The 25,519-nt window shown below is 48.1% G+C and overlaps 1 protein-coding gene across 1 annotated transcript in view; it reads left to right on the top strand.

Annotated features, from left to right (window-relative positions):
- Positions 1-18,951: 18,951 nt before the first annotated feature.
- The window catches only part of LOC137423346 (deoxyribonuclease-2-alpha), a 37,572-nt gene continuing 31,004 nt past the window's right edge, over positions 18,952-25,519 (top strand). The window contains exon 1 of the mRNA XM_068110385.2: positions 18,952-19,229. The gene's annotated coding sequence lies outside the window, so the exon portion shown is untranslated. The remainder of the gene's footprint in view (positions 19,230-25,519) is intronic.

A 25,519-nucleotide genomic window follows, 5' to 3' on the forward strand; every position in this document is an offset into this window, starting at 1 on the left:
GAAGGAAGTGGGTGGCTGGAGGGGGAGGAAGGCACGGAGCTGGCTGGAGCTTGATCCCGCACGGGACGTCGGGCTGGATCTCGACGGCCGCCGATGCCACCGATCCTGTCGTGTGCGCGGGGTAACGCGTCGGAGCTGCTTGGTGGAGCCAACGCTGCTGGTGGGGGGTCTGGCGTGACGGGTTCTCTCTCCCTCTCTCACAAACTCCAGGACTCTCTTCAGGCTTGTCTGTGATCTGATCTCCTCCCTCCTCGACTCTCCTGGGGGCGTCTGCCGCGGGTTATATAAGCCTCACCCTTGACCCTTTTGCGAACTTAACCCAAACGTTCTCTCTCCGCCCCCTAAAGCCAACCCCTCGTTCTGGGTTGGTCGGCAAGGGCTGGTTCACTCCTCCCCTCTATGACGAGGCAGAGACACGCCCTTCTTCCCCGACCTTACCTCGTGGCCAATGGTGGTTTTGGGGCGATTCGAGCTAGCCCCAGCCAAAGGGCAGCAATGGCGAATGAAGAAAACCACCCAAATGCAGTTGGCAATTGCAGCAAACCTGGCAAACCTGGCACTTTGAAGATGCCATGTCGGAGGGATCTACTTTATTTAATGCAGTGCAATGGAGTGTCAAATTAATGGAAGACAAATCCTTAGCCTAATACACAGAATAAGGAAATAACTGTCAACAAGGGGGAAATCTATTATTGGCTAACGTGAGTGCTTATGAACTAATTACGGGACGCACTTTGACCTTTATACACAGACTGGAGGCAGGAGGGTCCAGAATAAAGCAATAAAAAAAAAAAACACAATAAAAAACACAATCCTCATATCCACAACAATATGTTTTCAAAAGTTGTGGACGAGTTCTGAATAAATTTGGTGGATGAGTTCGTTTGGTGACAAGAACAAGCCGATTCAATTTTGGTTCAGGTTCGAATCCAAATTGGGCCTATCAGTGGGTTAGAAACCATAAACTATTCAGCCTGGTGGAGGTATGCGCTCTACCGAGTGCCCTTCTGTTTTTTTGTTGTTTTTTTGGGGGGGGTTTTGTATACAGAATCGAGGTTCGTGAAACAGCTAACATTTATCACACAAACAAATCAAACAGACAAACAAAGTATATAAAAAGGGGAGTGGTAGACAAGATGGGGAGAGAAGGGGAAGCACATAAACACAACATTTGAGAGCAGGGACATCGGGAATGTGTGGGAGGGAGAGGGCTTTGGGGGAGGCGGCGTGGGAAGGCGGGGGTGGGGGGGTGGGAGAAGTATAAACACAAGGACACCAAGGACTTCCAGGAAATAAGTTGGTATTTCAAAAAAGTGGATTTGGGGTGAAATTAGCGGGGGTAGTGTCGGGGAAGTATTGGGGGAGACTCAAGACTCCAATGACCGGACACAGGTTTTACAAAAGGTCTCGTTTATTAACTGGTTTATTCACTTTCATTTCAATACCAAATAACTACCGTTTAACTCAAGCGACCAGGTTAACTCTATCCGCATGGTCCTTCTCGTTCGGCCGATGTTCCTCTGCCATTCCTCAGCGCTGTTCATAGGGTCCCGTTCCGTTCCGTAGGTCAGAGCTTCTTGGTCACAAGTCTGCTGACTCATCGTTTGCTCTGGTTTTTATTGGCCTTGTCGCACTAATCCTTTCTCCGCTAATGCCCCGAGGTCATGCATGCACTGAGTCCTGGCATCAGCTCGCTCCCCCCCTGCTGTGAGTTCCGTTTACCAAACGATAGGGGGGTGCTCCAGCCAGGGGCTGTGACCAAGAGATTACCATGTTCTTGCACATTCTTGGGATCCATTTACGAAATCGTTACCAGTCTTTAATCAATAAGTTACACTGAGTTACACTTCCACAATTCCCTCATCTTTTTGTTTTTGTTTATATTAACCATTAATCTAAACATCAATATAAGTAAACAGTCAATCACTACAAGTAAACATCATTACAAGTATAAGTAAATGATCAATCACTGCAAGTAAACATCATTACAAGTATAAGTAAATAATCAATAACTTTGGTAATCAAATTCCCTTAGGCATACACCGTCATCCTGCAAGAATCACAAAACATTTCGTTGGTCATTGACTCCTTCCATATTGTTCAATCTATTGCATTTGCATCACAAATATATTTTCAAAACAACACTTCACCATCACCAAGATACAACAATTTCACTTCATTTTCAAGTTTTGTAAAGCATCTGCACCATCTGGCAAAAAACGTTTGCCTCCACACAAATGTTGACTTTGTTTGAAAGGAAGGGCTGATCACTTGTGTTTGAATCCAGGTATGAAACATTTTCTCCTAATGTCTTCATAGCTCCTGCACTACTTCGTGTAGGATTTCGCTGTTGTGGTAACACTGCGGAGTCATAGACTGACCCTTCTCTCCATGTAGCATTCTTGCCACTTTTTGCTGTGAACCATAATGATTCCTTGAACAAGGCCTTCGCCCAGTTGTAGTCGACTTGCCTCCTCCCTCATTATGAGTGGGCAGCAAGTATTGGTGTGACGTTGATTGGCCAGCAAGATGTGGAACAGGGATGCCGGATGCATCCACAATGATGTTGGGACCATGGTGTTCAGGTCATCCATGGTCCATACCAGGAGTGGCCCGCAGAATCGTGCACAGCTGTTGTGGAAAGGCACAGCCATTGGTTTGCAGCTCCATGCTGGCTCCCCGGAAGTTGGTGAAGTAATAACATATGTCCCCGCATTTCACAGAGGTTGCAGGTAAAATGTCGTTGTCCTGCAACTTCTGATGTGATGAATGTTCGAAGCCTTCGAACAAGAGTAAGTGATCGCCTTTCTTTCATATGTTGCAGTGTGATCCAGGCAAATGGTCACATAAATTTCCTTGGTGAAGGTAAGCATTCATCTCCAAGTTACACGGGAGAATGTCTTCATCATTCTTTGAGAAAGAGGGTGTATGCCATGATTAACTTCATTTTTAGCCACAAATTTTCTTTCTCGAACTTCTTCCCAATTCCGTTAGCACTCCCTTCAAAATGTGATCTCGTCTTATCCTTATGCTCAGTCACATCTGAATCTGCTTTCCGCACACACTGAATCAGATAGGGTACATCTTACCATGAAACAGCATAATCATGTATATCTTCCGACAGTTTCACATTCAACAATTTGTTGTTTTTCCTTAACACATTCAAAAAGTTATATTCATTTATATGCGTCACACAAATAATATTCAATCAGGTATGTATTTCACTACTAAACTAAGAATAGCATCCACAATTGCTTGCAGGTTAATATAGTTCAAAAATTAACTCATGCAGGTATTTTAGCACTACTCTAAGAAAATAAATTGTATATGATTACAATCACAAACGGGAATATCTAATTCCCAACAACAATTTTCCCAAACCAACAAATTAAGCATAATGTATTATTACCATAATTCCTCTCCACTTTTTCTTTTCCCTCTTTTTTCCTAACAGTGTGTCACTCGCGGTGATATGAGTTCACTGATATTGTAATTGACACAACTCATAACATTGTCGTTATGCCATTATCTTAATTCTACTGTATTCACTATTCATTTGCAACATCACTTGATTCATTCTTTTAATCTCGGTATTATTCATATCATCATAACAATCTTTCTATTTTAGGTCCATATTTGTTTCTATTCTTATCAACCTCCTACGGTTTATCAATTTGTTCCAAAACACTGCAACCAAAGGTTTTAACCAAAGCTCTACCAAACTATTTCCAATTTGAACTCAAAATGCTAATTAAACAACAATTCAAAGAATTAACTTCAGTGGGTCAACAAACTCATTTTATAAACAGATCTAATTTTCCCATCCAATAATTTTCCTTGCTAAATGTCATATTGCAACACTTTAATAAACCTTCGAAAAATGTCTCCCAAATCAATAAATTCCCTTTTTACTTCCCAAATACTCATCTGTAAATTACATATTCAATTATAGTTTCTCCCTATTTGTTCGGCCTAAATGGCCACTGAAGTGGCTGCCAACATGCAGTACCGTTTTTATCTACCAAGCAAGTATTCGTCCACATAAGATCTCTACCAAAATGTTGTTTGTAAAAAACAAATCTGGGATTTCTGATTACATGGATGCACACTCTCAGGACATTTCAGGCTGCTTGTTAACAATCCACTACGATAAATTAATTTCTTTACCCACAATCAAATAATTAGTACAAATTGAGGATATTATCCCTATCACATTCATTTATAGATTCATTATGTTGGATCTAAATTTTCTCCCACTGCTGCAAGGAAGAACAATAGCTCTCATAAGTCTTTGTAATATCTCACTTCATTTACCCAGCATCGAAGAATTTATTTACTATCCATTCCCATCTGTTAACCAGTGACTTTGTTTGAACTCCAAAACTTAATTTGATGAATCCCATGTGTACAGCGACCACTTATTGAAACCCATACTTTTGTAGAAAATATCCAAGTAAGTGTTTTTATTTTAAACCCCCTTAACTGTTGCTCATCCATTTCTATGCACCCAGTGAGTACTACTGACACCAGTATGCCAATATAGGTGTGCGAGTTTAACAAATATGTTGCAGGTACACGTGACATCGCGTTCTGAGTATAAATAACGTAACAGCGCGTTCATGTCTGCCCCTTGGTTTAAGATTCACAATGCATTCCGTTTTAAAACTCACAATAGTTCCAACCAGCAAGATATTCTTTACTATTTTCCCATATCATCTATGCCTAATACACAACCATACATGCAGCACAATTTATATGCTGATAAAATTCAAGTTTATATCTATAAAATCCGTGAGCAGAGCACTCTGGGAAGTCAGTGCAAGACCTCTCCCAAATTTGGCCAATTTTGTACTCCCACATTTCCATGAAGCTCATATCCATAAATAGCTTTGATTCTCATATAAATTCTATCAAAATGGAATCTCAAGATTACTCCCAATTTTTACTATCAATGAATTTACTATCACTGAATGGCTGCTCATAACTCAGCAAATCAAATTTTTTATATTCCATCTCCCTTGACAAAAAGGATAATGTTCATAATCAAATTATATTTCTATTTTATTTTACTAATTATCTCGATATGCGATCCCATCCACATGGAACTATCTATTTTCAGACAAGGCACACTGTCGGTGTCAACAATCTTGTAAGATTGATACACAAAAACACACACACACATGCATTATGCATATTTGTTTGCGTTGGAACCATTATTTACAGATCAGATGGGTGTCAATTTTATTTCAATTTCATAAAATTAGTCAATCAAATTCAAAATGCTTATAGACAAATAAACCAAAAGTCCATTTTTAGAAAACCCCTATGATGTCACATTGAAATTACCCTTTCAGCCTTCACAATAATCTATCCAAATTTTGACTACACACCCATTTGCATGTCAGTCGACCACTGACCTATCAATCGTGCGGAACAATAGTCCGAAATTCCCACCTGATCATCATGTGACTCTTGTCACTTGGTTTGCCAAAAAATTGCAACGCAATTGTTCCAAACTTTGTAAATTTAAAATTGCTGTGCCCAAAATAGAAGATCCAATTTTGGCATTTGATCAATTAATTATTAATTTGTTAACAAGCAGAAGAAAAAAATGAATCATTCTTGCTCTGAAAACTTTTCAGACACAAGAATCATCGACAGTTATTCATGTTTGTCCAGTAATGGAATCTGTTGAGGCCAATCATCATTTGGGATTTGCAGCAATGAAGGCCTAATCATTGTCTGAGGTACCGGTAAGCACTGGTACCCTTGATCTTGGTTTGCCCCATGATCTTGTCTTCCTGTTGACATACGGACATCTTCTTCTCCAATGTCCCATCTTTCCACACTCGAAACACCGGTTTCTGTCGTTGTCTGATCTGTGCACCTGTGCACTTGTATTGCTGGGCTGCATCTCTACATCCCTGAGTTGCCACTGCAATCTCTCGTTATCTCCTGAAACACGAAAAAATTCTCTGTACCGTCCTTTTTGGGGAGACAACTGGAAATCAGATGGGACAACTGTCCCTTTCATTCCTAATTTCGAGGGCAGTTGTGCATTTGTCTCCTCCACTGTATCCTGTATCCTTTTTATTTTAAGTTCTAGATCCGTTATCCGTTCTTGCTGTTCCCGTTGTCTGGATTCACCATCCCAAAGATGGAATGCAAGCCAGTCTACTGTTAGATTCTGTCTCTTCCTGGCTTTCAATCTTTGTTCCAATCTTTCCAATCGACTTCGCTCAAATGTACCATCTCTTGGAAACTCCTAATCATGTCCCTTTGTCCACAAATACCAATTCTCGACCTGCCTTATAGCTTCGGCACCATAACGGTCGTACATATGATGTGTACAAGTACCTTTTTTGTGGAATCTCTGGTTGTCCTTGTGTATTCTTGCAGGCTCCATTTCCCATTCTGCCTTTTATCAAAGTAGCGTTGGATGTGTTGTAGTTTGTTCCTCTAAAGCTTCACTCGTACCTCCAGGAAGGATCTCTCCACCTGTTCAAACGGTGATTTCCAGAGAATCTCTCTCACCTGTGGCTTTTGCACAATCCAATCTCACAGATCAGTATTTGCAGATGAGCCAGAGGGTCAGTATGAAATGGGTGAATCCTCAGGTGTCCGCTCTGTTGAAGGGGAAATCACACAATGGTAACCGCACATATATATCTGTATATAAACTCACCACCTTGCTCAATTTTCCCAGGTTGTCTCCACATTGATAATATCTCGCAAAGATATCAAAGCTTCTTTCTTGAGACCGCATTTTCATCAATCAAACAATCAATATATTCAATTCAATTTATTCAGTTCAATTTATTCAGTTAAATTTATTCAATTAAATTCAATCAATTAGATTCAATCAATCAACAATCCAATCATATCATTCAACCTCTTCCTGAGTGTGAAGAATATCCACTCATATCATTCGACTTCTTCCATAAGTGTGAAGAATATCCAATCATATCATTCAACCTCTTCCTGAGTGTGAAGAATATCCAATCATATCATTCGACTTCTTCCTGAGTGTGAAGAATATCCAATCATATCATTCAACCTCTTCCATAAGTGTGAAGAATATCCAATCATATCATTCGACTTCTTCCATAAGTGTGAAGAATATCCAATCATATCATTCAACATCTTCCTGAGTGTGAAGAATATCCAATCATATCATTCGACTTCTTCCTGAGTGTGAAGAATATCCAATCATATCATTCAACCTCTTCCATAAGTGTGCAGAATATCCAATCATATCATTCAACCTCTTCCATAAGTGTGAAGAATATCCAATCATATCATTCAACTTCTTCCTGAGTGTGAAGAATATCCAATCATATCATTCAACCTCTTCCTGAGTGTGAAGAATATCCAATCATATCATTCGACTTCTTCCTGAGTGTGAAGAATATCCAATCATATCATTCAACCTCTTCCTGAGTGTGAAGAACATCCACTCATATCATTCGACTTCTTCCATAAGTGTGAAGAATATCCAATCATATCATTCAACCTCTTCCTGAGTGTGAAGAATATCCAATCATATCATTCGACTTCTTCCTGAGTGTGAAGAATATCCAATCATATCATTCAACCTCTTCCATAAGTGTGAAGAATATCCAATCATATCATTCAACTTCTTCCTGAGTGTGAAGAATATCCAATCATATCATTCAACCTCTTCCTGAGTGTGAAGAATATCCAATCATATCATTCGACTTCTTCCTGAGTGTGAAGAATATCCAATCATATCATTCAACCTCTTCCTGAGTGTGAAGAATATCCAATCATATCATTCGACTTCTTCCTGAGTGTGAAGAATATCCAATCATATCATTCAACCTCTTCCTGAGTGTGAAGAACATCCACTCATATCATTCGACTTCTTCCATAAGTGTGAAGAATATCCAATCATATCATTCAACCTCTTCCTGAGTGTGAAGAATATCCAATCATATCATTCGACTTCTTCCTGAGTGTGAAGAATATCCAATCATATCATTCAACCTCTTCCTGAGTGTGAAGAACATCCACTCATATCATTCGACTTCTTCCATAAGTGTGAAGAATATCCAATCATATCATTCGACTTCTTCCATAAGTGTGAAGAATATCCAATCATATCATTCAACCTCTTCCTGAGTGTGAAGAATATCCAATTATATCATTCAACTTCTTCCTGAGTGTGAAGAATATCCAATCATATCATTCAACCTCTTCCTGAGTGTGAAGAATATCCAATCATATCATTCGACCTCTTCCATAAGTGTGAAGAATATCCAATCATATCATTCAACTTCTTCCTGAGTGTGAAGAATATCCAATCATATCATTCAACCTCTTCCTGAGTGTGAAGAATATCCAATCATATCATTCGACTTCTTCCTGAGTGTGAAGAATATCCAATCATATCATTCAACCTCTTCCTGAGTGTGAAGAATATCCAATCATATCATTCGACTTCTTCCATAAGTGTGAAGAATATCCAATCATATCATTCGACTTCTTCTCCATAAGTGTGCATTCAACCTCTTCCAAATTTTGTCCGCTCATTCACTTTTCCTGATTCGCATCAAGGATCTCCATCATCAGACAGCGTACTTAATTCCGCATTTTAATGAGAATTCAACAGGATTTTACGACTCAAAGGAAAAAGAACGAGCAGACCTTTTGCAGGATGATCGTTACAAAAATCGTTACATATATTAAAGTATTTATAATGTCGAAAAATCATATCTTAATTCTTACAAAATTTGGTTCTTTGAATAAATCACAGCACCGGGAGAACCAGCTCCAAAAATGGATCTTTGTGTTTATTCAGCACCCTAGTAATTGGTTCTTTGTGTACTAATTACACAGCACCCAGGCCCCGCTCATATGGATCTTTGTGCAGCGCTGCACAGCACCTGAGCAAAAGGGGTTTCATCTACATTTTCCCTATCTGGTGTACCATCCGTGATATTTGTTTGCTCATTCAATATTCCTGATTCGTCATCAAGGATCTCCATCATCACACAGCGTACTTAATTCCGCTTTTTAATGAGAATTCAACAGGAATTTACGACTCAAAGGAAAAGAACGAGCAGACCTTTTGCAGGACGATAACTGGAATTAGTCGTGAAAATATATCCAAAATACACAAAAATACACACCCACAAAAATAAACAACAAAACCCAAAACAAACCCAAGGTCGACCATCTTCATCTATTTAAAACGAACATTTCCTTTATCACCACAGCTATGTGGTATAATCAACAATAGAATAAAACTGTACATAGCAACAGGCTACCTCATGGCCACTTAGTATGCCTATTGACAATAAGTCATAACAATATTGAATAATCATTGAACAATTAAAATCGCTTCCACTGCTCCAGCCGCAGCATTCGTCATTTTGTCTGCTCATCCACGTGACCAAACGAAATAAAGGGAGCTCAACCATTACACAGCGCTTTTAATGGCGCTTGCCATAGGAACTCAATCTATCGAAAAATGAACGCAGGGATGCATTTTAAAGGTGCAGTGGCACTAACTGAGTTGCCACGAATATGGCCACGAAATTGCCAATGTGGCCATCACAAAATATTTTCCTTAATCAATTGGCTCATAGCATAACCAATCTGCAAGTATTTCATCCGAAGATGTATCTCTGAGGACTTTTAATTAAATAAGTCATTTATAAATCAACGAGTTAATTTATTAAATGATTAATCAATAAATCAAAATTTTCCTTGACAGCCACATCACTCGGTCAGTGTCATGTCCAAATATCAGCTTCCTTACTCAAAATGTGCCTGAGTTAATGTAATGTAATTACTGTAATAAGATTACTGCAATTACTGTAATGATTACTGTAATTACTGTAATTACCGGAACTGTAATTACTGTAATTACCTCAGGTAATTACTGTAATGTAATTATTGTAATTTAATAAGAAATGTAATTAATTAAATAAGTACTTCATTAATCGCTAATAATGAAATAATTCCTGAATTCTTATCCGATTTACTTAACATTTGAGTGTCCCCAAAACGTTGGAGCAAAACGTTGCAACAACGAAAGTGAAACGTTGTAGCGACGTTGTGGAAACGTCAGCAAAACCCAACATTTAAATGTTCCCAAAACGTTGGAGCAAAACGTTGCAACAACGAAAGTGAAACGTTGTGGCGACGTTGTGGAAACGTCAGCAAAACCCAACATTTAAATGTTCACAAAACGTTGGAGCAAAACGTTGCAACAACGAAAGTGAAACGTTGTGGCGACGTTGTGGAAACGTTAGCACAACCCAACATTTGAATGTTCCCAAAACGTTGGAGCAAAACGTTGCAACAACGAAAGTGAAACGTTGTGGCGACGTTGTGGAAACGTTAGCACAACCCAACATTTAAATGTTCACAAAACGTTGGAGCAAAACGTTGCAACAACGAAAGTGAAACGTTGTGGCGACGTTGTGGAAACGTCAGCAAAACCCAACATTTAAATGTTCCCAAAACGTTGGAGCAAAACGTTGCAACAACGAAAGTGAAACGTTGTAGCGACGTTGTGGAAACGTCAGCAAAACACAACATTTGAATGTTCCCAAAACGTTGGAGCAAAACGTTGCAACAACGAAAGTGAAACGTTGTGGCGACGTTGTGGAAACGTCAGCAAAACCCAACATTTAAATGTTCACAAAACGTTGGAGCAAAACGTTGCAACAACGAAAGTGAAACGTTGTGGCGACGTTGTGGAAACGTTAGCACAACCCAACATTTGAATGTTCCCAAAACGTTGGAGCAAAACGTTGCAACAACGAAAGTGAAACGTTGTAGCGACGTTGTGGAAACGTTAGCACAACCCAACATTTGAATGTTCCCAAAACGTTGGAGCAAAATGTTGCAACAACGAAAGTGAAACGTTGTAGCGACGTTGTGGAAACGTCAGCAAAACACAACATTTGAATGTTCCCAAAACGTTGGAGCAAAACGTTGCAACAACGAAAGTGAAACGTTGTAGCGACGTTGTGGAAACGTCAGCAAAACACAACATTTGAATGTTCCCAAAACGTTGGAGCAAAACGTTGCAACAACGAAAGTGAAACGTTGTGGCGACGTTGTGGAAACGTTAGCACAACCCAACATTTGAATGTTCCCAAAACGTTGGAGCAAAACGTTGCAACAACGAAAGTGAAACGTTGTGGCGACGTTGTGGAAACGTCAGCAAAACCCAACATTTAAATGTTCACAAAACGTTGGAGCAAAACGTTGCAACAACGAAAGTGAAACGTTGTAGCGACGTTGTGGAAACGTTAGCACAACCCAACATTTGAATGTTCCCAAAACGTTGGAGCAAAACGTTGCAACAACGAAAGTGAAACGTTGTAGCGACGTTGTGGAAACGTTAGCACAACCCAACATTTGAATGTTCCCAAAACGTTGGAGCAAAACGTTGCAACAACGAAAGTGAAACGTTGTGGCGACGTTGTGGAAACGTTAGCACAACCCAACATTTAAATGTTCACAAAACGTTGGAGCAAAACGTTGCAACAACGAAAGTGAAACGTTGTAGCGACGTTGTGGAAACGTCAGCAAAACCCAACATTTGAATGTTCCCAAAACGTTGGAGCAAAACGTTGCAACAACGAAAGTGAAACGTTGTAGCGACGTTGTGGAAACGTCAGCAAAACCCAACATTTGAATGTTCCCAAAACGTTGGAGCAAAATGTTGCAACAACGAAAGTGAAACGTTGTAGAGCAAAACGTTGCAACAACAAATGATCACAAGTAATTATCACATTGCAATGACCTCTAAACATTCCTAAACCAATATCCCATTAAAATCCCATTATCTTGTCACGGCGTGCCCGCACGTATACTAGGGCGTGCCCACACGTACGTGCTTGCCCGTACGTGCTTGCAAAAAAAATGCGTGCAAACAACAACAACAAATTTTCTTTGAAACCACGTGGGAGTAACGACCACAGAACCCCCCCCCCCTCTATTTACATGAAATGGTTTGGTCCATTCGCAAAGCCAAAGCGAACGGCTTGCGAGTACGGTGACCATACCTTGGGAACCACTTGTCCGATTAATTTTAAACCTTGAAAAGGCACATCCTCGGGTCCCCAGCAATATACCTGGCAAGTTTCAAGTATATCGGACCGGTAGTTGTCGAGAAACAGCGGTCGCATACAGACAGACAGACACACACACCGAGATTACTGGAATTATAGATAGATAAAAATCCGATCCCATTAAAACCTTCAGACAAACCACTAGCATATATTATTCCTAGGACTAAAATTACCAGGACCATTATCAAACATTTATCAAAATATTAGGACCATCATCAAACCAATGAATGACTCAATCCTTTAATGACTACATCCACTTTAATACTTCAAATTTTCCATTCCTGCCCTTCCTGATCCTTCGATGTAGGGATGGGTTCTTTTTAGGATCATGTTGCATCGAGCATTATTTTCCAAACAGTGTGAACATTAAACCACACCAAAACCTCTGACATCCCACCATTAACACACAAAAACATTGACACAAAAACTTTTGACACAAAAGGATGTCACTTGTATCCTGTCACTTGTCACTTGTAAAAAGGTCACTTGTAAATGTCACTTGTAAAAGGGTGTCACTTATATCAAAAGGTTGTATCCTTTGACACAAAAAGCAACAGCCCTGGCTTTGCTTCCTGGAAGCTTCCTGGAAGCTTCCTGCAAAACGCTTTGCTTCTCGCAAAACGTCCGCCTATGAGAACTAGAGGGAGGGGAGGGAGAAGGAGCGGGAGCAAGAGACAGGGTGCCGGAATGGACATGAGGGACAATGAGGGACAGTGAGGGAGTGTTGGTATGCAATTTTCATCCAATCGCCATCTTTCACAATAATTCTGGACCGGCATGAGGTGGCGTTGTCTGTCATGAATTTATTTGTTGATCGAACAAGTTTTAGATATGGCGGGAAAACTGAAAAAAAATTCTCTCCTCCACCCCCCCCTTTTTTTTTTTTTTTTTTTTTTTTTTTTTACTTTGGACCCACGGCTTTCGTCCTACACAATTCCATTTAATTTGTCTAAATCTGACCAGTCGTTCCAAAGATATAAGCCGTTTTGTCGCAATACCATAAATTGGAATGAGGTAAAATTATATATATAAATATAATTCCATTTCCCGGTTCCCTGTCGCACGCCGAGCAAGTCGCGTGATTTGAACAAGTGCAAAAAAAAAGAAGTACTTTACACGTGTGCGGGTGTATAAACGAGTGTACCGGCCTTACACGTCTTGGAAGCAAATGGTCGCATGGTGCACGCATGCTCCGTTTGCTTCCAGGTCACAGTAAGACCCTTAATGACCAGCGCAAAAATACGTATTTACAGAAATCATTTAGAAAAACACGAATTAATAGCTACAGTCGTTTATCGAAGTACCATTCGTGATGGGTCACGCCACCTATATCGCGGCATCGGTGCGCAAGGAAGCCCCAGACCACCTGCTCCCCCATGTATGTTCACATAACTTCCAAGTTCGTAAATCATATTGGACAAAACAAGACATACTCACCTTTTAAAGACTTGTTTGTACAATTGATGTCAGCGGTGCCTCCAAATTGTCGGGGAAGTATTGGGGGAGACTCAAGACTCCAATGACCGGACACAGGTTTTACAAAAGGTCTCGTTTATTAACTGGTTTATTCACTTTCATTTCAATACCAAATAACTACCGTTTAACTCAAGCGACCAGGTTAACTCTATCCGCATGGTCCTTCTCGTTCGACCGATGTTCCTCTGCCATTCCTCAGCGCTGTTCATAGGGTCCCGTTCCGTTCCGTAGGTCAGAGCTTCTTGGTCACAAGTCTGCTGACTCATCGTTTGCTCTGGTTTTTATTGGCCTTGTCGCACTAATCCTTTCTCCGCTAATGCCCCAAGGTCATGCATGCACTGAGTCCTGGCATCAGCTCGCTCCCCCCCTGCTGTGAGTTCCGTTTACCAAACGATAGGGGGGTGCTCCAGCCAGGGGCTGTGACCAAGAGATTACCATGTTCTTGCACATTCTTGGGATCCATTTACGAAATCGTTACCAGTCTTTAATCAATAAGTTACACTGAGTTACACTTCCACAGTAGAAACGATCAATGTTTTGGATGGGGGAAGATATGAGATGGTGGAGAACAGCTGTTTTAAAGACCTGGAGGGAGGAGTGGGATTGAAGAGAGTGAGGGAGTTTGTTCCAGAGGTGGGAGAAAAGAGGAATGAAGGAGTTAAGGTGAGCAGAGAGTCTTGATTTTGGCAGTTTAACCATAAGGGGGTTGCAGACAGATCTTGTGCGACCTGCAGGAATATTTGGGGGACAGAGCCCAGAGAGAGCTGAAGGAGCAAGGCCGGAGAGGAGTCGGTAGAAGAAAGAAAGACCACCATTGGTTTAGACATTGGTTTAGACAGAAAGACCACCAAAACAAATGGTTTATAATATTTTTGGGGTGCCCCAGCTACGAATCGTCATGATAAGCTATTTGTAAACGTTAACACACATTTTGCCCAAGGCAGACAACCCCTTGGGGATAAGGGCAAATGAAGTCGCTGCAACCTCCATCGGCTGAATATTTTATCCCTCTTGTCAAGTTTGGTTAAGATTGGATATGTAACGACTGGATGTATCGCAGTCAGACAGACAGACAGGCACCAAATTACGTATTTTAATATGATTATATGAAAGCTACTGTTTCTACCTTTATTTACACTCGTCACCATGTGATCTTTTTTGCAGCATCCTGAACACAATTGTGATAAGTAAAAATGTATTTTTGTGTAAAATTATTTAAGAATAAGACAGCTACGAAGGGCTTTGCTTGATGAGAAGGGTGTGCGTCGTGGTCATTTACGGAGGTAGTAAGTTGTGGTGAGATATTTTAATGATTTATGTCTCAGGTTCCAGGGGATGTGTGTCCATGTCGATATAATTTTGCTTTAAAAATGTTTTTCTCTGCAACCGCTTGTCCAATTGATGCGAAACTTTACACGTAGGACGGGCTCCCCATCACATGGAGAACATTTTATTTCTAACTTTGAAACATAAAAAACCCACACCCACACACCATGGCCAATATATCACTCTGAACGAGATGCAAAATTATAGTTTTACACAAAGTAGGCAATTGCTAGGGATAAATATCCCGCAAAACAAGTATTTTCAGATGTGGCATTGAAGCAATACTGCAGAACCATAATGAGACCAGCTAAGTTAAAGATTGATGATGAATTGGAAGGCCAAAGGAACTCAGAAAAACTGATGATCAATGCAACAAGAATCGATACATTAAGAAATAGAAACAAAATCAAGTGCTGAACTTCCATTGGTACGGAGTATCAGAGGTTCAAGTGGACCATCGACCGTTAAAAGGTCTCCTGTCAAAATATCTCATCAATGTTTTTTAATCAAAATGTGCCAATATGACAATTAAAATGTCCATTTTCAAAGTCGCCGAAGACTTTTGCACAATACTGTAGTTACATGAGAGGAAGAGTGAGAATTGTCTGTCCAGGATAGTAGCTCTGGATATAAACTGGTCATTCATGTTGAGCTGTGGTGGTGGAGTATGAATGGGGGAAGATCCAGATTACAATAATTGTGACAGAAAGAGTGGACATCATGAAAGAATGCGAATCAGAAGGCCGATCAAATACATTAAAAAAGGAAGATTGTGTACAAATATCTGAACAACCGTGTCTGAGTGATTATGTGTATTGTACTGCCCAGTGGACGGAACTGCTATAGTCAGTGGACCATGGTACAAGTATGAAGCAGATGTGGAATCTGTTGTGTGGGAAATGGCCAAATGCTATCTTCATAAGGCCTTGATGTTGTCCGCAGAGATGTGCCATGACATTTACAGCATCAAGTGGTTGGCTGGAGCAATGGCAGAAGTGACACAATGTTAAGTTGTTCCTCGATGTGAATAACCTGCTGAAGTACTAGTAGATGTGGTGCGAGGTAATACCTGGCGTGGTACTTGTTTCATTGGCCATGTTCACTACGGAGAATAAAACACCACAGCATGCATCTGTGTCCGTGTACATCAGTGTGCAGGACGTTAAACAGCTCGATTTAACGTCCGGCTGAGGGGCAGTGCACACATTAACTAGAACGTACTCGGTAGAGCACATAGAGAAAAACAATTCACACCATATTCCCCATGTCTAGTCGGTAATATGTATGAAGTTTCATGTCGATTTGTTAAGCGGTTCTGGAGAAGAAGATTTTTTACATTTTCCTTTTCAATCCAATATGGCCACCAGAACACGTGACCACCGATGACATCATCAATTTAATTATTCACTCACATTGACTCACATTGGTAGTACTGAAAAAACTGGACAAATGGTTTGGACAAATGGCATCGTGCGAAAGTATGAAACAGGGCGCATTTAATGACAGGGCACAATGACATATGGGTAAAAAATCGAGCCACTTGGGCAACATGGTTTTCAATGCGACTTTGCACATTATGGTTTTCAATGCCAGTTTGGGCAGGCCAGTGTTCAACCAGTATTGGGGCATCAAGGTTTTCAATGCGGGTTTGGGATTCAAGGTTTTCAATGCGGGTTTGGGATTCAAGGTTTTCAATGTGGGTTTGGGATTCAAGGTTTTCAATGTGGATTTGGGATTCAAGGTTTTCAATGTGGGTTTGGGATTCAAGGTTTTCAATGTGGGTTTGGGATTCAAGGTTTTCAATGCGGGTTTGGGATTCAAGGTTTTCAATGCGGGTTTGGGATTCAAGGTTTTCAATGTGGGTTTGGGCTTCAAGGTTTTCAATGCGGGTTTGGGATTCAAGGTTTTCAATGCGGATTTGGGATTCAAGGTTTTCAATGCGGGTTTGGGATTCAAGGTTTTCAATGCGGGTTTGGGATTCAAGGTTTTCAATGCGGGTTTGGGATTCAAGGTTTTCAATGCGGGTTTGGGATTCAAGGTTTTCAATGCGGGTTTGGGATTCAAGGTTTTCAATGCGGGTTTGGGATTCAAGGTTTTCAATGTGGGTTTGGGATTCAAGGTTTTCAATGCGGGTTTGGGATTCAAGGTTTTCAATGCGGGTTTGGGGATTCAAGGTTTTCAATGCGGGTTTGGGATTCAAGGTTTTCAATGTGGGTTTGGGATTCAAGGTTTTCAATGCGGGTTTGGGCTTCAAGGTTTTCAATGCGGGTTTGGGATTAAAGGTTTTCAATGTGGGTTTGGAATTCAAGGTTTTAAATGTGGGTTTGGGATTCAAGGTTTTCAATGCGGGTTTGGGATTCAAGGTTTTCAATGTGGGTTTGGGATTCAAGGTTTTCAATGCGGGTTTGGGCTTCAAGGTTTTCAATGCGGGTTTGGGATTCAAGGTTTTCAATGTGGGTTTGGGATTCAAGGTTTTCAATGCGGGTTTGGGATACAAGGTTTTCAATGCGGGTTTGGGATACAAGGTTTTCAATGCGGGTTTAGGATTCAAGGTTTTCAATGCGGGTTTGGGATTCAAGGTTTTCAATGCGGGTTTAGGATTCAAGGTTTTCAATGCGGGTTTGGGATACAAGGTTTTCAATGTGGGTTTGGGATTCAAGGTTTTCAATGTGGGTTTGGGATTCAAGGTTTTCAATGTGGGTTTGGGATTCAAGGTTTTCAATGTGGGTTTGGGATTCAAGGTTTTCAATGTGGGTTTGGGCTTCAAGGTTTTCAATGTGGGTTTGGGATTCAAGGTTTTCAATGTGGGTTTGGGCTTCAAGGTTTTCAATGCGGGTTTGGGATTCAAGGTTTTCAATGTGGGTTTGGGATTCAAGGTTTTCAATGCGGGTTTGGGATACAAGGTTTTCAATGCGGGTTTGGGATACAAGGTTTTCAATGCGGGTTTAGGATTCAAGGTTTTCAATGCGGGTTTAGGATTCAAGGCGTTCAATGTGGGTTTGGGATTCAGGGTTTTCAATGCGGGTTTGGGATTCAAGGTTTTGAATGCGGGTTTGGGATTCAAGGTTTTCAATGCGGGTTTGGGATACAAGGTTTTCAATGCGGGTTTGGGATTGAAGGTTTTCAATGCAGGTTTGGGATTGAAGGTTTTCAATGCGGGTTTGGGATTCAAGGTTTTCAATGCGGGTTTGGGATTCAAGGTTTTCAATGCGGGTTTGGGATACAAGGTTTTCAATGCGGGTTTGGGATTGAAGGTTTTCAATGCAGGTTTGGGATTGAAGGTTTTCAATGCGGGTTTGGGATTCAAGGTTTTCAATGCGGGTTTGGGATTCAAGGTTTTCAATGCGGGTTTGGGATTCAAGCAGAGTTTTCATCCCGGGTTTTCATCTTTGCATCATTGAAGTCTGGAGATCACAGATGAGTGGGCCTACTCCCAAAATCGAACTGTTCACCCTGATTCTGATAATGAAAAAAAATATTTAATGCCAAACACATGAAAGCCTTGGTCATCTGGTTTTAATATAATTCTGCAAGTTCGTAAAAAAAAACGCATATCACTAACGAGACGAACGATCACGTCGCCACCTGCTCCCAGCTCGTTCTTCAGGTACATCATTCATTATACCGAGGTATTTACATCCCATGATTAACTCTCATATTGGTTCGTGTCTTCTCAACAGTCGTTATATTATTCGATATAAATAAACAAACTCGTTTCGGCGAAGAGCGGCCACAAGCGTGTTCGAGTAGGTGTGCACAATTTAATAGGTAGTTATGTGTATTGTGCGATGACTCATATTGTGTCTAATTGTTATCGTCACGTGTTGCTTTTTCCGGAGTGGAATTTACTCCATCGAATCTCGCAATCACCTCAAACATGTCGTTTGTTGATGTTGCAACAAATTCCTCGTTTCCGGAGAGAATTCTTTTAGGGTAAACATTTATATCAGCGAACGATATTTATTCATTAATTTGTTTTCGTGAATTCGCTGCGTTTGCTTTTGTTTTCGACTGAATAAAAAAAAACAATTCCTGCAGATGTTAGGATGTCATTACAACAACAACAACAACAACAATTCGGCACTCCGAGGACGAGGAGTCACAGCCATAAGTTTGAAGCCATCACGTGATATTCGAAAAAAAAATAACAAGTTTAAACATGTTGTGTCGAGGAGGAAGTGCATTGTTATATAGAAACAGAATTTCTTCCTTGTTTTTACTTATAGGGTTCGTCGTGTCAGGTTACGTAATCCAAACGTTACCACGATAAATGATTGGAAGTCATCCGATTCTCCAAACCGTCCATTTGCAAAAGTAAGTCATTCGAACGGTCGGTGTGATTATAAAAGTTAAATCATTCCAATACTACACACTTTACTTCTGTGAGAACGCGCGGACGGTCCATTGTACGAAGACGAGGTTTGATGACGAGACCCTCCTCATCATATAAGATTCACACCCTTCCGCCCCCCACCCCACTCCCCGCTAGGATCCCTCGTCCCCACATGAGATTTACCTCCTCCACACCCCTCCCCTACCCTTCCCCCCACCCCCCATCCAGGCGCGAAGTACGCATCCACGATCCACGCGTGGACTCGCCGTCTCGCCCTCACCCCCCACCCACGCGTGGACTCGCCCTCACCCCCCACCCACGCGTGGACTCGCCCTCACCCCCCACCCACGCGTGGACTCGCCCTCACCCCCCACCCACGCGCACGCGTGGACTCGCCGGCTCGCCCTCACCCCCCACCCACGCGTGGACTCGCCCTCACCCCCCACCCACGCATGGACTCGCCCTCACCCCCCACCCACGCGTGGACTCGCCCTCACCCCTCACCCCCCCACCCCCCACGCGTGGACTCGTCCTCACCCACGCGTCGATTCGCCCTCACCCCTCACCCACGCGTGGACTCACCCTCACCGTTCACTCCTCACCCACGCGTGGACTCGCCCTCACCGCTCACTCCTCACCCACGCGTGGACTCGCCCTCTCACCCACGCGTGGACTCGCCCTCTCACCCACGCGTGGACTCGCCCTCTCACCCACGCGTGGACTCGCCCTCTCACCCACGCGTGGACTCGCCCTCTCACCCACGCGTGGACTCGCCCTCTCACCCACGCGTGGACTCGCCCTCACCCCTCACCCACGCGTGGACTCGCCCTCACCCCTCACCCACGCGTGGACTCGCCCTCACCCCTCACCCACGCGTGGACTCGCCCTCACCCCTCACCCACGCGTGGACTCGCCCTCACCCCTCACCCACGCGTGGACTCGCCCTCACCCCTCACCCACGCGTGGACTCGCCCTCACCCCTCACCCACGCGTGGACTCGCCCTCACCCCTCACCCACGCGTGGACTCGCCCTCACCCCTCACCCACGCGTGGACTCGCCCTCACCCCTCACCCACGCGTGGACTCGCCCTCACCCCTCACCCACGCGTGGACTCGCCCTCACCCCTCACCCACGCGTGGACTCGCCCTCACCCCTCACCCACGCGTGGACTCGCCCTCACCCCTCACCCACGCGTGGACTCGCCCTCACCCCTCACCCACGCGTGGACTCGCCCTCACCCCTCACCCACGCGTGGACTCGCCCTCACCCCTCACCCACGCGTGGACTCGCCCTCACCCCTCACCCACGCGTGGACTCGCCCTCACCCCTCACCCACGAGTGGACTCGCCCTCACCCCTCACCCACGCGTGGACTCGCCCTCACCCCTCACCCACGCGTGGACTCGCCCTCACCCCTCACCCACGCGTGGACTCGCCCTCACCCCTCACCCACGCGTGGACTCGCCCTCACCCCTCACCCACGCGTGGACTCGCCCTCACCCCTCACCCACGCGTGGACTCGCCCTCACCCCTCACCCACGCGTGGACTCGCCCTCACCCCCCACCCACGCGTGGACTCGCCCTCACCCCCCACCCACGCGTGGACTCGCCCTCACCCCCCACCCACGCGTGGACTCGCCCTCACCCCTCACCCCCCCACCCCCCACGCGTGGAATCGTCGTCACCCACGCGTCGATTCGCCCTCACCCCTCACCCACGCGTGGACTCGCCCTCACCGTTCACTCCTCACCCACGCGTGGACTCGCCCTCACCGCTCACTCCTCACCCACGCGTGGACTCGCCCTCACCGCTCACTCCTCACCCACGCGTGGACTCGCCCTCTCACCCACGCGTGGACTCGCCCTCTCACCCACGCGTGGACTCGCCCTCACCCCTCACCCACGCGTGGACTCGCCCTCACCCCTCACCCACGCGTGGACTCGCCCTCACCCCTCACCCACGCGTGGACTCGCCCTCACCCCTCACCCACGCGTGGACTCGCCCTCACCCCTCACCCACGCGTGGACTCGCCCTCACCCCTCACCCACGCGTGGACTCGCCCTCACCCCTCACCCACGCGTGGACTCGCCCTCACCCCTCACCCACGCGTGGACTCGCCCTCACCCCTCACCCACGCGTGGACTCGCCCTCACCCCTCACCCACGCGTGGACTCGCCCTCACCCCTCACCCACGCGTGGACTCGCCCTCACCCCTCACCCACGCGTGGACTCGCCCTCACCCCTCACCCACGCGTGGACTCGCCCTCACCCCTCACCCACGCGTGGACTCGCCCTCACCCCTCACCCACGCGTGGACTCGCCCTCACCCCTCACCCACGCGTGGACTCGCCCTCACCCCTCACCCACGCGTGGACTCGCCCTCACCCCTCACCCCTCACCCACGCGTGGACTCGCCCTCACCCCTCACCCACGCGTGGACTCGCCCTCACCCCTCACCCACGCGTGGACTCGCCCTCACCCCTCACCCACGCGTGGACTCGCCCTCACCCCTCACCCACGCGTGGACTCGCCCTCACCCCTCACCCACGCGTGGACTCGCCCTCACCCCTCACCCACGCGTGGACTCGCCCTCACCCCTCACCCACGCGTGGACTCGCCCTCACCCCTCACCCCTCACCCACGCGTGGACTCGCCCTCACCCCTCACCCACGCGTGGACTCGCCCTCACCCCTCACCCAGGCGTGGACTCGCCCTCACCCCTCACCCACGCGTGGACTCGCCCTCACCCCTCACCCCTCACCCACGCGTGGACTCGCCCTCACCCCTCACCCACGCGTGGACTCGCCCTCACCCCTCACCCACGCGTGGACTCGCCCTCACCCCTCACCCACGCGTGGACTCGCCCTCACCCCTCACCCACGCGTGGACTCGCCCTCACCCCTCACCCACGCGTGGACTCGCCCTCACCCCTCACCCACGCGTGGACTCGCCCTCACCCCTCACCCACGCGTGGACTCGCCCTCACCCCTCACCCACGCGTGGACTCGCCCTCACCCCTCACCCACGCGTGGACTCGCCCTCACCCCTCACCCACGCGTGGACTCGCTCTCACCCACGCGTGGACTCGCCCTCACCCCTCACCCACGCGTGGACTCGCCCTCAACCCTCACCCACGCGTGGAATCGCCCTCGCCCTCACCCCTCACCCACGTGTGGACTCGCCCTCACCCCTCACCCACGCGTGGACTCGCCCTCACCCCTCACCCCTCACCCACGCGTGGACTCGCCCTCACCCCTCACCCACGCGTGGACTCGCCCTCACCCACGCGTGGACTCGCCCTCACCCCTCACCCACGCGTGGACTCGCCCTCACCCCTCACCCACGCGTGGACTCGCCCTCACCCCTCACCCACGCGTGGACTCGCCCTCACCCCTCACCCACGCGTGGACTCGCTCTCACCCACGCGTGGACTCGCTCTCACCCACGCGTGGACTCGCCCTCACCCCTCACCCACGCGTGGACTCGCCCTCAACCCTCACCCACGCGTGGAATCGCCCTCGCCCTCACCCCTCACCCACGTGTGGACTCGCCCTCACCCCTCACCCACGCGTGGACTCGCCCTCACCCCTCACCCACGCGTGGACTCGCCCTCACCCCTCACCCACGCGTGGACTCGCCCTCACCCCTCACCCACGCGTGGACTCGCCCTCACCCCTCACCCACGCGTGGACTCGCCCTCACCCCTCACCCACGCGTGGACTCGCCCTCACCCCTCACCCCTCACCCACGCGTGGACTCGCCCTCACCCCTCACCCACGCGTGGACTCGCCCTCACCCCTCACCCAGGCGTGGACTCGCCCTCACCCCTCACCCACGCGTGGACTCGCCCTCACCCCTCACCCACGCGTGGACTCGCCCTCACCCCTCACCCACGCGTGGACTCGCCCTCACCCCTCACCCACGCGTGGACTCGCCCTCACCCCTCACCCACGCGTGGACTCGCCCTCACCCCTCACCCACGCGTGGACTCGCCCTCACCCCTCACCCACGCGTGGACTCGCCCTCACCCCTCACCCACGCGTGGACTCGCCCTCACCCCTCACCCACGCGTGGACTCGCCCTCACCCCTCACCCACGCGTGGACTCGCTCTCACCCACGCGTGGACTCGCTCTCACCCACGCGTGGACTCGCTCTCACCCACGCGTGGACTCGCTCTCACCCACGCGTGGACTCGCCCTCACCCCTCACCCACGCGTGGACTCGCCCTCAACCCTCACCCACGCGTGGAATCGCCCTCGCCCTCACCCCTCACCCACGCGAGGACTCGCCCACACCCCTCACCCACGCGTGGACTCGCCCACACCCCTCACCCACGCGTGGACTCGCCCTCGCCCTCACCCCTCACCCACGCGTGGAATCGCCCTCGCCCCTCACCCACGCGAGGACTCGCCCCTCACCCACGCGAGGACTCGCCCCTCACCCACGCGAGGACTCGCCCCTCACCCACGCGAGGACTCGCCCTCACTCCTCACCCACGCGTGGACTCGCCCTCACCCACGCGTGGACTCGCCCTCACCCCTCACCCCTCACCCCTCACCCACGCGTGGACTCGCCCTCACCACTCACCCACGCGTGGACTCGCCCTCACCCACGCGTGGACTCGCCCTCACCCCTCACCCACGCGTGGACACGCCCTCACCCCTCACCCACGCGTGGACTCGCCCTCACCCCTCACCCACGCGTGGACTCGCCCTCACCCCTCACCCACGCGTGGACTCGCCCTCACCCCTCACCCACGCGTGGACTCGCCCTCACCCCTCACCCACGCGTGGACTCGCCCTCACCCCTCACCCACGCGTGGACTCGCCCTCACCCCTCACCCACGCGTGGACTCGCCCTCACCCCTCACCCACGCGTGGACTCGCCCTCACCCCTCACCCACGCGTGGACTCGCCCTCACCCCTCACCCACGCGTGGACTCGCCCTCACCCCTCACCCACGCGTGGACTCGCCCTCACCCCTCACCCACGCGTGGACTCGCCCTCACCCCTCACCCACGCGTGGACTCGCCCTCACCCCTCACCCACGCGTGGACTCGCCCTCACCCCTCACCCACGCGTGGACTCGCCCTCACCCCTCACCCACGCGTGGACTCGCCCTCACCCCTCACCCACCCGTGGACTCGCCCTCACCCCTCACCCACGCGTGGACTCGCCCTCACCCCTCACCCACGCGTGGACTCGCCCTCACCCCTCACCCACGCGTGGACTCGCCCTCACCCCTCACCCACGCGTGGACTCGCCCTCACCCCTCACCCACGCGTGGACTCGCCCTCACCCCTCACCCACGCGTGGACTCGCCCTCACCCACGCGTGGACTCGCCCTCACCCACGCGTGGACTCGCCCTCACCCACGCGTGGACTCGCCCTCACCCACGCGTGGACTCGCCCTCACCCACGCGTGGACTCGCCCTCACCCCTCACCCACGCGTGGACTCGCCCTCACCCCTCACCCACGCGTGGACTCGCCCTCACCCCTCACCCACGCGTGGACTCGCCCTCACCCCTCACCCACGCGTGGACTCGCCCTCACCCCTCACCCACGCGTGGACTCGCCCTCACCCCTCACCCACGCGTGGACTCGCCCTCACTCCTCACCCACGCGTGGACTCGCCCTCACTCCTCACCCACGCGTGGACTCGCCCTCACTCCTCACCCACGCGTGGACTCGCCCTCACCCACGCGTGGACTCGCCCTCACCCACGCGTGGACTCGCCCTCACCCACGCGTGGACTCGCCCTCACCCACGCGTGGACTCGCCCTCACCCACGCGTGGACTCGCCCTCACCCACGCGTGGACTCGCCCTCACCCACGCGTGGACTCGCCCTCACCCACGCGTGGACTCGCCCTCACCCACGCGTGGACTCGCCCTCACCCACGCGTGGACTCGCCCTCACCCACGCGTGGACTCGCCCTCACCCACGCGTGGACTCGCCCTCACCCACGCGTGGACTCGCCCTCACCCACGCGTGGACTCGCCCTCACCCACGCGTGGACTCGCCCTCACCCACGCGTGGACTCGCCCTCACCCACGCGTGGACTCGCCCTCACCCCTCACCCACGCGTGGACTCGCCCTCACCCCTCACCCACGCGTGGACTCGCCCTCACCCCTCACCCACGCGTGGACTCGCCCTCACCCCTCACCCACACGTGCTCGCCCTCACTCCTCACCCCTCACCCACGCGTGGACTCGCCCTCACCCCTCACCCACGCGTGGACTCGCCCTCACCCCTCACCCACGCGTGGAC

Source organism: Myxine glutinosa, chromosome 1 (assembly GCF_964187855.1).
Source record: "Myxine glutinosa chromosome 1, kmMyxGlut1.1, whole genome shotgun sequence".
In the NCBI taxonomy this organism is placed as follows: Eukaryota; Metazoa; Chordata; class Myxini; order Myxiniformes; family Myxinidae; genus Myxine; species Myxine glutinosa.